The following is a 13,673-nucleotide window of genomic DNA, read 5'->3' as shown; positions in this document are numbered from 1 at the left end:
TATAGTGTTCCATGAGTCATTGTTTGTGCATAACACCCAGTGCTCCATGCAGAACGTGCCCTCCTCAATACCCATCACCAGGCTAACCCATCCTCCCAACCCCCTCCCCTCTAGAACCCTCAGTTTGTTTTTCAGAGTCCATCGTCTCTCATGGTTCTTCTCCCCCTCCGATTTCCCCCCCTTCATTCTTCCCCTCCTGCTACATTCTTCTTCTTCTTTTTTTCTTTCTTAACATATATTGCATTATTTGTTTCCGAGGTACAGATCTGAGATTCAACAGTCTTGCACAATTCACAGCGCTTACCAGAACACATACCCTCCCCAGTGTCCATCACCCAGTCACCCCATCCCTCCCACCCCACCCCCCACTCCAGCAACCCTCAGTTTGTTTCCTGAGATTAAGAATTCCTCGTATCAGTGGGGTCATATGATACATGTCTTTCTCTGTTTGACTTATTTCGCTCAGCATAATACCCTCCAGTTCCATCCACGTCGTTGCAAATGGCAAGATCTTATTCCTTTTGATGGCTGCATAATATTCCATTGTATATATATACCACATCTTCTTTATCCATTCATCTGTTGATGGACATCTTGGCTCTTTCCACAGTTTGGCTATTGTGGACATTGCTGCTATAAACATTGGGGTGCACGTAGCCTTTCGGGTCCCTACTTTTGTATCTTTGGGGTAAATACCCAGTAGTGCAATTGCTGGATCGTATGGTAGCTCTATTTTCAACTTTTTGAGGAACCTCCACACTGTTTTCCAGAGTGGCTGCACCAGCTTGCATTCCCACCAACAGTGTAGGAGGGTTCCCCTTTCTCCGCATCCCCGCCAACATCTGTCATTTCCTGACTTGTTAATTTTAGCCATTCTGACTGGTGTGAGGTGGTATCTCATTGAGGTTTTGATTTGGATTTCCCTGATGCCGAGCGATATTGAACACTTTTTCATGTGTCTGTTGGCCATTTGGATGTCTTCTTTGGAAAAATGTCTGTTCATGTCTTCTGCCCATTTCTTGATTGGATTCTTTGTTCTTTTGGTGTTGAGTTTGATGAGTTCTTTATAGATTTTGGATACTAGCCCTTTATCTGATATGTCATTTGCAAATATCTTCTCCCATTCTGTCAGTTGTCTTTTGGTTTTGTTGACTGTTTCCTTTGCTTTGCAAAAGCTTTTTATCTTGATGAAGTCCCAATAGTTCATTTTTGCCCTTGCTTCCCTTGCCTTTGGCGATGTTTCTAGGAAGAAGTTGCTGCGGCTGAGGTCGAAGAGGTTGCTGCCTGTGTTCTCCTTTAGGATTTTGATGGACTCCTGTCTCACATTGAGGTCTTTCAACCATTTGGAGTCTATTTTTGTGTGTGGTGTAAGGAAATGGTCCAGTTTCATTCTTCTGCATGTAGCTGTCCAATTTTCCCAACACCATTTGTTGAAGAGACTGTCTTTTTTCCATTGGACATTCTTTCCTGCTTTGTCAAAGATGAGTTGACCATATAGTTGAGGGTCCATTTCTGGGCTCTCTATTCTGTTCCATTGATCTATGTGTCTGTTTTTGTGCCAGTACCATACTGTCTTGATGATGACAGCTTTGTAGTAGAGCTGGAAGTCTGGAATTGTGATGCCGCCAGCTTTGCTTTTCTTTTTCAACATTCCTCTGGCTATGCGGGCTCTTTTCTGGTTCCATACAAATTTTTGGATTATTTGTTCCATTTCTTTGAAGAAAGTGGATGGTATTTTGATGGGGATTGCATTGAATGTGTAGATTGCTCTAGGTAGCATTGACATCTTCACAATATTTGTTCTTCCAATCCATGAGCATGGAACGTTTTTCCATTTCGTTGTGTCTTCCTCAATTTCTTCCATGAGTATTTTATAGTTTTCTGAGTACAGATCCTTTGCCTCTTTGGTTAGATTTATTCCTAGGTATCTTATGGTTTTGGGTGCAATTGTAAATGGGATCGACTCCTTAATTTCTCTTTCTTCTGACTTGTTGTTGGTGTATAGGAATGCCACTGACTTCTGTGCATTGATTTTATATCCTGCCACTTGACTGAATTCCTGTATGAGTTCTAGCAGTTTTGGGGTGGAGTCTTTGGGATTTTCCACATAAAGTATCATATCATCTGCAAAGAGTGAGAGTTTGATAAATAAATAAATAATCTTAAAAAAAAAAAAAAAGAAAGAGGCAGTACTGACTGCCAGGGACCGAATCAATACAGACATTAGTAAGATGTCAGAGCTAGAGTTCAGAATGACAATTATAAAGATACTAGCTGGGCTTGAAAAAAGCATGGAAGATACTAGAGAATCCCTTTCTGGAGAAATAAAAGAACTAAAATCTAATCAAGTCGAAATCAAAAAGGCTATTAATGAGGTGCAATAAAAAATGGAGGCTCTAACTGCTAGAATAAAGGAGGCAGAAGAGAGAATTAGTGATATAGAAGACCAAATGATGGAGAATAAAGAAGCTGAGAAAAAGAGATAAACAACTACTGGATCACGAGGGCAGAATTCAAGAGATAAGTGATACCATGAGATGAAACAATATTAGAATAATTGGAATCCCAGAAGAAGAAGAAAGAGAGAGAAGGGCAGAAGGTATATTGGAGCAAATTACAGTGGAGAACGTCCCTAATTTGGGGAAGGAAACAGGCATCAAAATCCAGGAGGCACAGAGAACCCCCTTCAAAATCAATAAAAATAGGTCAACACCCTGACATCTAATAGTAAAACTTACAAGTCTCAGAGACAAAGAGAAAATCCTGAAAGCAGCTTGGGACAAGAGGTCTGTAACCTACAATGGCAGAAACACTAGATTGGCAGCAGACCTATCCACAGAGACCTGGCAGGCCAGAAAGGACTGGCATGATATATTCAGAGCACTGAATGAGAAAAATATGCAGCCAAGAATACTATATCCAGCTAGGCTGTCATTGAAAATAGAAGGAGAGATAAAAAGCTTCCAGGACAAACAAAAACTAAAAGAATTTGCGAACACCAAACCAGCCCTACAAGAAATATTGAAAGGGGTCCTCTAAGCAAAGAGAGAGCCTAAAAGTAACATAGACCAGAAAGGAAAAGAGACAATATACAGTAACAGTCACCTTACAGGCAATACAATGGCACTAAATTCATATCTTTCAATAGTTACCCTGAATGTAAATGGGCTGAATGCCCCAATGAAAAGACACAGAGTATCAGATTGGATAAAAAAATAAGAACCATCAATACACCACACACAAAAATAGACTCAAAATGGATGAAAGACCTAAATGTGAGACAGGAATCCATCAAAATCCTTGAGGAGAACACAGGCAGCAACCTCTTCGACCTCAGCCACAGCAACTTCTTCCTAGAAACATCACCAAAGGCAAGGGAAGCAAGGGCAAAAATGAACTACGGGGACTTCCTCAAGATAAAAAGCTTTAGCCCAGCAAGGGAAATAGTCAACAAAACCAAAAGACAACAAACAGAATGGGAGAAGATATTTGCAAATGACATATCAGATAAAGGGCTAGTATCCAAAATCTATAAAGAACTTATCAAACTCAACACCCAAATAACAAATGATCCAATCAAGAAATGGGCAGAAGACATGAACAGACATTTCTGCAAAGAAGACATCCAAATGGCCAACAGACACATGAAAAAGTGCTCAACATCGCTCTGCATCAGGGAAATCCAAATCAAAACCTCAATGAGATACCACCTTACACCAGTCAGAATGGCTAAAATTAACAAGTCAGGAAACGACAGATGTTGGCAAGGATATGGAGAAAGGGGAGCTTTCCTACACGGTAGGAATGCAAGCTGGTGCAGCCACTCTGGAAAACAGTATGGACATTCCTCAGAAAGTTGAAAATAGATTTACCCTACAACCCAGCAATTGCACTACTGGGTATTTACCCCAACGATACAAATGTAGTGATCTGAAGGGGCACCTGTAGCCCAATGTTTATAGCAGCAATGTCTACAGTAGCCAAACTACAGAAAGAGCCTAGATGTCCATCAACAGATGAATGGATAAAGAAGATGTGAGATATAGATAGATATAGATATAGATATAGATACACACAATGGAATATTATGCAGCCATCAAAAAATGAAATCTTGCCATTTGCAATGACATGGATGGAACTAGAGGGTATTATGCTAAGCGAAAAAGGTCAATCAGAGAAAGACAATTATCATATGATCTCACTGATATGAGGAATTTGAGAAACAAGACAGAGGATCATAGGGGAAGGGAAGGAAAAATGAAACAAGAGGAAACCAGAGAGGAAGACAAACCATAAAGACTCTTAATCTCAGGAAACAAACTGAGGGTTGCTGGAGTGGTGGGGGGTGGGAGGGATGGCATGGCTGGGTGATGGACATTGGGGAGGGTATGTGCTATGGTGAGCGCTGTGAATTGTGTAAGACTGATGAATCACAGACCTGTACCCCTGAAACAAATAATACATTAAATGTTAATTAAATAAATAAAATAAAATAAAATAATAATAAAAACGATTGCCCTGACAGGAGCAGCACCTTTACAGAAGAGGTCCGAGCACAGCGGTGACAGTGGGACAGTCACCTTCGGCTTTTTCACCCAACCAGAAGATTTGCCATCAGGCTCTGAGCCTTCGAAGCACGCACTTCACTTGATCTTTATCTGTACTGGTGCAGGCTCTTCAGTCAAGAAAGCTCACAAGGCAGCTTTGAATAAAGGTGACTTCCTTCTTTGCTCAAGAGATTCGCCTTTCTAAAAGACATGAGGAAATAGTCTCACAAAGATCAACATTACTTCAACAAATGGAGAGTCAATCTGTAGATGAAAACGAGGAAAAGGCATGTTAGATGCAAGCAGCTAAGACTTCTTTTATAAGGAACCTTAGTCTTTTAAAGGATATAGAAACAACAGCAAAGTCTCTACAGACCCGGATTCACCCAATTCCACCACCAGAGATGGTTTCTCTTGAGACTCTTTACTGGGTATCAATAGAAGAATATATTCCCAAATGGGAACAGTTTCTTTTAGGAAGAGCACCATATCCTCAGTGTTGAAAATGGAAATAAAGCAGAAAATACCACTCAAAAGGGGGCACAGTGATAACTTCCTCATATACTCTTTAAAAAAAAAAAAAAAAACCTGTTTGGTACAGCTGAATATTAAAGAATACGCAGGTCATTTCAGGAACATAGGAATCGAACGTGTTCATATCGTCCCATTACCTCCTCAATGACAGTGAAGAGAGGAGAATCTGCTGACAAGTCTCTGGTTATCACTTTGAGACCTACTACTACTTCGAGGTCATGAATTTGCTTTCTGCCAAACCCATGGACGTGTTAAGAGCTAATATTGAAAGGTGGGCTGTTTATTAAATATGTTGCTAAAAATAAATAAATACATAAATAAATAAGAAAAAGAAAAACTATTTCCCTAAAGTGAAATTTATCTTAATTTTACTATTTAAATCAGCCACAAGACAATTTTAAAGAAAGACTAACATTCCCTAAAATGAAATGATGGGGCATCATTTAAAACTATTCATTTAAATAAATCCCAGTGGTCCATTGTATATAAATGAAACCTACTTACATATACATACACAAGGATTTTAACTACTGTCTCACTGAATTTATAATTTAGCATTTTAAAAGAAAGTTCTAAGCTATTTCATTTTGTGCATATTAAGCATTTCTGTGTGTCAGCTTTTTAGGGAGGCATAAAAACGACTTGTCTTATCTGAGTGAGACTTCTTGCCTTTTGTAAAGTCTGATACGAGAGCACTAGCAAGTTTTGTCCCTCCTTGGAAACCTAATTTCTGTTCTACACAGAATGCTTCAGAATGGTAATAACATTTACAGAGCACATCCGGTGGCAGGCACTTTATACACTTCATCTCATTTCATCCTTAAAACATCTCCGTGAGGCAAGTCCTATTTATTATTTCCATTCTATACATGAAGAGACTGAGACACACAGAGGTTAAATAATTGGCCTAAGGTCACACAGCTACTGAGTAAGGGAAGCAGGATTCAAACAGGAGTGGGCTGCAGAGTCCACTGACATTGTTGAACTTTATCTGAGCCCTCTGCTCCCAGAAAGCAGCTGAGATACCCCCCGACCTTCTTGTGTTCCAGCTAGCCTCAAAGGACCCCCTGCCCAGCAGAGATAAGACCTGTCTTCACCACCTCCTTTCAGGACTCTCCTTTACCTTCCTCAACAAAACCCCAGACCCTCTTTTTTTCTTTGAGACATTCATTCCTCCATCATGAGTGAGCATTTTTCCCTTGCAGTAGCTGGAATAAAATCATCTCTTTAATCGTCCTGTGCATTTTCACACCAGAAACTTAACCACATACAGACAAGTTTGCCAATACCCGAGAAAATAACATCCGATTCAGAGGTTCCTACATTGTGGTCAGGTAATGTCTCTTTTGGTGGAGTGGCCCACATACATTTTATCCATCCTCTCATAAGCATTTCAGATTTTTTTTTTTAAGATTTTATTTATTTATTTGACAGAGAGAGACACAGCGAAAGAGGGAATACAAGCAGGGGGAATGGAGAGGGAGAAGCAGGCTTCCCATGGAGCAGGGAGCCTGATGTGGGGCTCGATCCCAGGACCCTGGGATCATGACCTGAGCCCAAGGCAGACGCTTAACGACTGAGCCACCCAGAGAAGGCAGATCCCTGAGAAGATATGCGGTACGGTCCATTCCCAGAAAACTAAGACTATTTTTTTTTCAAAGATTTTATTTATTTATTTGAGAGAGCAAAACAAGAGAGATCACAGAGGCAGATAGAGAAGCAGACTCGCTGCTGAGCGGAGAGCTTGATGCAGGGCTCGATCCCAGGACGCCAAGATCATGACCTTAGTCGAAGGCAGATGCTTAACTGACTGAGCCACCCAGGCGCCCTGAAAACTAAGACTATTAAAGCTGATTTGACAGATTTGATGTTTTGAAAATAGAATTTCTTTCCCCAAATCAATCTCTCTCCAACCTCCCTCTTGCCACTCTCTGCTTCCTTCTCTCCCTCTCTCAAAATGTCATTAAATGTGAATGTTCTCAATAGAAAGGTTTAGCAAAATCCCCCATCAGCATTTATGAACATCTGCTATGTACCACTGTACTACTTTCTAGGGTATAGAAACAAGTAAAACCCGTGGCTTGCTCTCATAGAGTTCACACAGAATTAGAGCTCAAATCTAGCTGTACTCTACCCGAGAGCTCTCTGTACAGGATTGCTTATTGAAAGCACATTGGATGAGGACAGCTGTATAGAAAGTGCCCTCGAACACTGACATCAAGTACGAGATGATCATGACAAAAAAGCTTCCTCCTCCCTTAACTAGCACCCTTAAATTCCTCCCACTTTAGTCAAAGTTTTGACATTTAGCTTTCAACAAATATTAAGAACCTACCAAGTTCTGGGAACTCTTCCAAGCACTGCAGAAATAATCTCATGGTTGGATCTCTCTGTGCTTGGTTTCTCCGTTTTTATACAGTGTCAGGAGTAAGGCACACATTTAACGCAATAAAAAGTTCTCTATCTTCTGCATGACACTTGCTTTTATTTTCCAGGAGGGCAAACTTCAGGACATACAGTAAGGAGTTCCATCTCATTCTCATAAGTTCACCATGTCTGATACTGCTGGTATCCAAGACTTTCCTTCTTTTTTCTCAAGATCCAGAGAAAAACTTTCTTTTTGCTTCTAATATTACCATAGATGGCAAACAAGACATATCATTTTTACAGTGTTCTTTGGGGCAATTTTAATAAACCTTCATGAAAATAAATTTGAGAAATGTCTGGAAGAAGGGACAAATATTGGTAAGGTCATTAAATGGAGTAGTTATGTCATCAAAGATAATTATCTAGGTTTCTGTCATGGTCTCTCCTTTATTACTGAAATGATGGCCCACTTATAGGACACGTGTCATTTCTTAGCAAGGGCTTTACCTTCACCCAGCATTTTTATGGTCATGATCGTTGTCATATTGCTTTAAAATCTTACTTGAATTAGCAATGAGTTATCTTTGTCAGAAGCTGTGTCTGCTTCTTACGAGGCAGTTACTGATAGAAGACAGCTGAGATGGAGGGCTAGTGCACAAACCTGGGGCAAGCAAGCCTCTACGGGCTCGCTCCACCCCCGGGCTGCCTGGCTCACCTGTCTGCAGCCATCTGCTTTCTCCTAAGCTCACCTGCCGTTCCTTCCCTTGGATTCTACTCCTGCCTCTAAGGCTGTTTAGTCAAATTAACCTCTGGGAGGGTAGGTGCCGCTTCACAGGTGCTGGGGGAAGGGTAAAAATAAATAGAAAAGATAAATAAATTTTTCCCAGTGCAGCAATGGAAAGAGACACCCACCACCACCACCACCAACCACTACTTTTCTTAGAGAGCGTTATAGACAACTTGTAATTGCAAATTCTTCTCTGTCCCTTTGAGGTGTATGTATGTCTTTTTCAAAGTGAAATTAAGTCTTTTGCCATCTTTACAATCCAGGAATGTCTTTCTTAAGGGCCTGGGCGCCATCTCTTTGATATGGAATCATCAAGAAGATAGCATTCCTCTCTCCCAGTTTCTGTGGGATGGTAGGAGCAGGTGCCTGGCTCTAAGCTGTAAAAGGACTACCTGTCCTAAAGACACAGGAAGTCTTCTTTTCCCTTTGGGTGAAGGCAACTGCTAACACAAATGGCCACTCGATTGTGGCTGTCCTGTGTGACAAACGGTGCTGCCAAGTCCTCTTACTTGAGGAGTCGTTACTGTTCATCTTGAGGACATGTACAGAATAGGTTATATCCGCCTGGGTAAATAAAAAGGTGAGATTTTTTTTCCGCCTTTGCCATATCTTTAGCTGATAGCCTGTGATGCACATCTCATTCTGGCTTAATGGTTATTCAATTCATAAAACTGTTTTCTTTCTCTTCTCCTTGGTTGGCAGAAGATTTCATTGTTAATGACATTCCCCCAACATCATCAGAACCTGGGAAGACAAGGTGTGACTGACTGCGTTATACACCGTGGGGGGCAGGGCCGGTCATCCCAAGATGGAAAGAGCTTTACTTACGGAAACCCCTTTACAGGCAAAGCACTGTACATATGTTAGCGGAACTCTTGGATAAGCCACTTGTAGTTGGGGATGAGAACCCCAAAGACCAGGCTGGAGTTAAAATAAATTGCTTCCAAGGAGGTTTGTTTCATTAACAACTATAGGATTTTTTAAAATACTGAATACGTGTGCAAATATGGTCCCAGAGCTGGACTTGGAAAGAGGCTGACCTCTGCCACCAGTCCCCACACAGCCTTATATTTGATGTTAAATCTGTAAAATCATGATTTTGAAGGGGTGCAAAATTATTGTTAGTCTGAGGCACCCACATGCCTAAGTCTGATCCTACCAGACAGCTCTCACACCTAGAGGGCCCATTTCCCTGCATTAGCCTTCACCTGGAGCCTCCCACCCGCCTTCCTCCCGAGCTTCACGTTAGAACTCCTCCTGACCAAGACCCAAACCAACCACTCAGCTGAGGCTTGGGAGTCCTCTGTGATGGGCATATCCATGAACAAATGGGGCTGCTTCCCCTGTGCAGCCCTTCAAAACATTATTAATATCTATAAATGCCCTTAAAACAGAGTCTGGTATATAGCAGGTAATGTTTAACTTTTGATAAGACAGAGTAAATGGAGATTTTTTTTTTAAGATTTTATTTTTAAGTAAACACTCCATCCAACATGGGGCTTGGAACTCACAACCCTGAGATAAAGAGTCACAGGCTCTTCCAACTGAGCCAGCCAGGTACCCCAAGTAAATGGAGAATTTGAGAGGCTTCCAAAATTAGCAAGAAAAGGACAGGGTTATGTTGTAAAGCCCCTAGAGAATCTGGTGATTACACAGGACCTGAGAGGCCCCAATAAGACAAAAGTGGGGTTGAGGGCAGGGGGGAAGGAAAAAAACTACGATTAGAGAGATGATCCCTGGAGGGTTGAGAGGTGGATGGTGTTCAGAAGGACAGGAGACTCAAATTTTTTTTTTAAAGATTATATTTATTTATTTGAGAGAGAGAGAGCAAGAGCACACAAGCAGGGGTAGGGAAGGGCAGAGGGAGAGGGAGAAGCAGGTTCCCTGCTGAGCAGGGAGCCCAAGGTGGGGCTGGGATCATGACCTGAGCCAAAGGCAGATGCTTAACCGACTGAGCCACCCAGGTGCCCAAGGAGACAATTTAAAAAGTGATATTTTGCACCATCAAATATTAAGATTTTATTTCAGGCAAAGTATTGGGCCTGCTCAGCCTCTGGAATTTCTATGTAGAACTCTGACATTATATTTGGCTGGAACCCTCATTTTTTAAAAAACCACTTTAGGGGCACCTGGGTGGCTCAGGCAGTTAAGCATCTGCCTTTGGCTCAGGTCATGATTTCAGGGTCCTGGGATCGAGCCCTGTGTCAGGTTCCCTGCTCAGTGAGGAGTCTGTTTCTCCTTCTCCTTCTGCCCCTCCCCTGGCTCATGCTCTCTCTCTTTCTCAAATAAACAAATAAAATCTTTAAACGAAATAAAATTAAATAAAAAATTAAATAAAACCACTTTTTGAGGCATGATTGACATTAAAAAGCTGTACATATATAATATACACAACTTGATGAGTTTGGAGAGAAGTATATACCCACAATCACCATGATCTATGTTATGGCACCACATGCCATAAACATACCCATATTCTACAAAATTTCCTCAACCCTTTTTATTATTATTATCCGTGTGTGTGTGTATGTAATAAGAATACTTAACATAAGATCTACCCTTGTAGCAAAAATTTTTTAAGATTTTATTTCTTTATCAGAGAGGGAGAGAGCACAGTAGGGGGAGCAGCAGGCAGAGGGAGAAGCAGGCTTCCCACTGAGCAGGGAGCCCGATGCGATACTCGATCCCAGGACCCTGAGATCATGACCTGAGCCGAAGGCAGACGCTTAACCAACTGAGCCACGCAGGCGCCCCGTAGCAAAATTGTAAGTATGCAATACAGTAGTGTTACCTATCGGCACTATGCTATACACTAGATCTCTAGCACTGATTCATCTTGCATAAGTGAAACGTTATAGCCCTTGGCTAATACCTCCCTGTTGCCACCTCTCCACAGCTCCTAGCAACCACTCTTCTACTCTTTGCTTCTGTGAGTTTGACAATTTTAGATTACTCCTGTAAGTGGTATCATGTAGTATTTGTCCTTCTGTGACTAGTGTATTTCACTTAGCATAATACCCTCTAGGTCCATCCATGTCATCTCAAATGTCAGGATTTTTTTCTTTTTTAAGGCTGAATAATATAATATTCATTGTGTGAATATAACACATTTCTCTATCCATTCAGGCATTGATGGATATTTAGGTTGTTTCCATGTCTTGGCTATTGTGAATAATGTTGCAATGAACATGGGAGAGCATGTATCTCTTTGAGATCCTAATTCCAGTTCTTTTGAATATATACCTAGAAATGGGAATCCTGGACCATACAGTTCTATTTTTTATTTTTTTGAGGAGCCCCCATACTGTTTTCTACAGTGGCTGCACCAATTTACATTCCCACCAACACTGCATAAGGATTCCCTTTCTTTTTTCCACATCCTCGCCAACACTTGCTTTTCTGGGTTTTTTTGTTTTTGTTTTTGGTTTTGGTAAGGACCCTCATTCCTTTTTTTTTTTTTTTTTTTTAAGATTTTATTTATTTATTTGTCAGAGAGAGAGAGTGCACAAGCAGGGGGAGCGGCAGGGAGAGGGAGAAGTAGGCTCGCCGCTGAGCAGGGAGCCCAATGCAGGACTCAATCCCAGGATCCTGAGATCATGACCTGAGCCAAAGGCAGACCCTTAACCAACTGAGTCACTCAGGCATTCCCAAGGACCCTCGTTCTTATTTTTTATTTATTTATTTATTTTATTAGAAAGAGAGAGGGAAGGAGAGAGGGGCAGAGGGAGAGAGACAGTTTTAAGCAGGCTCCAACCCCTGTGGAGCCTGAAGTGGGGCTCCACGTGGGGCTTGATCCCCAAACCCTGAGATTATGACCTGAGCCAAAATCAAGAGTCAGATGCTTAACCACTGAGCCACCCAGGCACCTCTGGACCCTCATTCTTAAATGTGCAGTTTCTTTTTTAGTTCTCACACATAGATATTAGTTCAGGGTCATCACCTATTGTTAAAGAGTTTGGAACTGATTCCATAATATCACCCAGCATAAGTTAAAGAATAGGTTTTATTGGTGAAAAAGAGAACTCACAACACCAGGGTCAAGGGTGGTGGACAGTGTGTAGGTTGTGTTCTGGAGGAGGAAGATTTTCCCCACCACCCCTTCTTCCTCTACCCCCACCCAGTCCCCTCCCCACCAGAATAAATCTCCCTTTCTGTAGAACAAGTGCGAGACAGTGGCCTTGTTTGTAAGGAGTAAACACACTGCATGGTGCCAGACATGCTGGATTTAGATTTCTCTCTCTCTCTCTCTTTTTAAAGATTTTATTTTTAAATAATCTCTACACCCAATGTGGGGCTTGAACTCACATCCCAAAGATCAAGAGTCACATGCTCTAACCACTGGGCCAGCCAGGCTCTACAGGGTTTTGTCTCGTTATAGGGGTTGATAAAGAATGCTAGCTGCCCTGTACCTGGGGACCTTTGGGCCTGTGGGGTACACAGTCTCCCATGAGGAGGTAAGGAAAGCTGAGAGGAAGTTGCCAGTCCCATGGGCAACTCTGCTGAGAGAATGAGGGAGCTTCTGAGGTCCCTGCTGACCCCAGGTGAACACACATTCTTGGATAGTCCTGCTCCTTATATTAACAGAGAATGTACTTCCCTTTTATCTTCACCCTGGGGAAAAAGGTGGTAGAACTTTCTAGAGTTGTTTACCATCACTGAATTTTCAAAAGATCTTATTCTAGGAGTGATTTTCACTCAAATCAAATGGTATATGAGAAAGAAAAAGGGAAAAGAAAAAAAAACCCTTGGGAGCATTTGATATCTATACATCTCTTTCTTATACTCTCCCATCTTCTTATAAAATTCCAATGTGATTTGTATTTTTTTACTGAAGTGCAATTCACATAACATAAAACTAATCATTTTAAAGTGCACAATTCAATGACATCAGTATAATTATATTGTTGTACAATGACCATCTCTATCTAGTTCCAAAACTTCATCATCCCGAAAGAAAACCCTGTGCCCACCAAGCAGTCACTCCTTATTTTCTTCTACCCCTGTCCCTGACAGCTACCAATCTTGTTTCTATCTCTATGGATTTACTTATTCTGGATATTTCACATAAATGGAATCATACAATATATCACCTTTTGTGTCTCTCTTCTTTCACTTAGCATACTATTTTCAGGATTCATCCATGTTGTAGCATGCATCAGTACTTCATTCCTTTCTGTGGCTGAATAATATTCCACTGTATTTATATAACACATTTTGTTTATCCGTTCATCAGGTAAGACATTTAGGTTGTTTTCCCCTTTGGCTATTGTAAACAGAATTGCTATGAATATTTATGTACAAATATTTATTTGAGTACCTGTTTTCAGTCCTTTTGGTATAAATTAGGAGTGGAATTTCTGGAACATATGATAAGGCTATGTTTAACTTTTTAAAAAAGTATGATTGGTATCCTTGTCTCCTCTGGCTTAATTAGAAAT

The 13,673-nt window shown here is 41.1% G+C and overlaps 1 protein-coding gene and 1 pseudogene across 1 annotated transcript in view; both read left to right on the top strand.

Annotated features, from left to right (window-relative positions):
- The window catches only part of SCARB2 (scavenger receptor class B member 2), a 110,643-nt gene that overhangs the window by 11,003 nt on the left and 85,967 nt on the right, over positions 1 to 13,673 (top strand). The gene's annotated exons all lie outside the window — the stretch shown is intronic.
- LOC118542130 (centrosomal protein 15 pseudogene) lies at positions 4,709 to 5,350 on the top strand (annotated as a pseudogene).

The sequence above is a fragment of the Halichoerus grypus genome, chromosome 3 (assembly GCF_964656455.1).
Source record: "Halichoerus grypus chromosome 3, mHalGry1.hap1.1, whole genome shotgun sequence".
NCBI classification, from domain to species: domain Eukaryota; kingdom Metazoa; phylum Chordata; class Mammalia; order Carnivora; family Phocidae; genus Halichoerus; species Halichoerus grypus.
The sequence above is the reverse complement of the archived record's forward strand: the minus strand, read 5'-3'. Positions and strand labels throughout refer to the sequence as shown.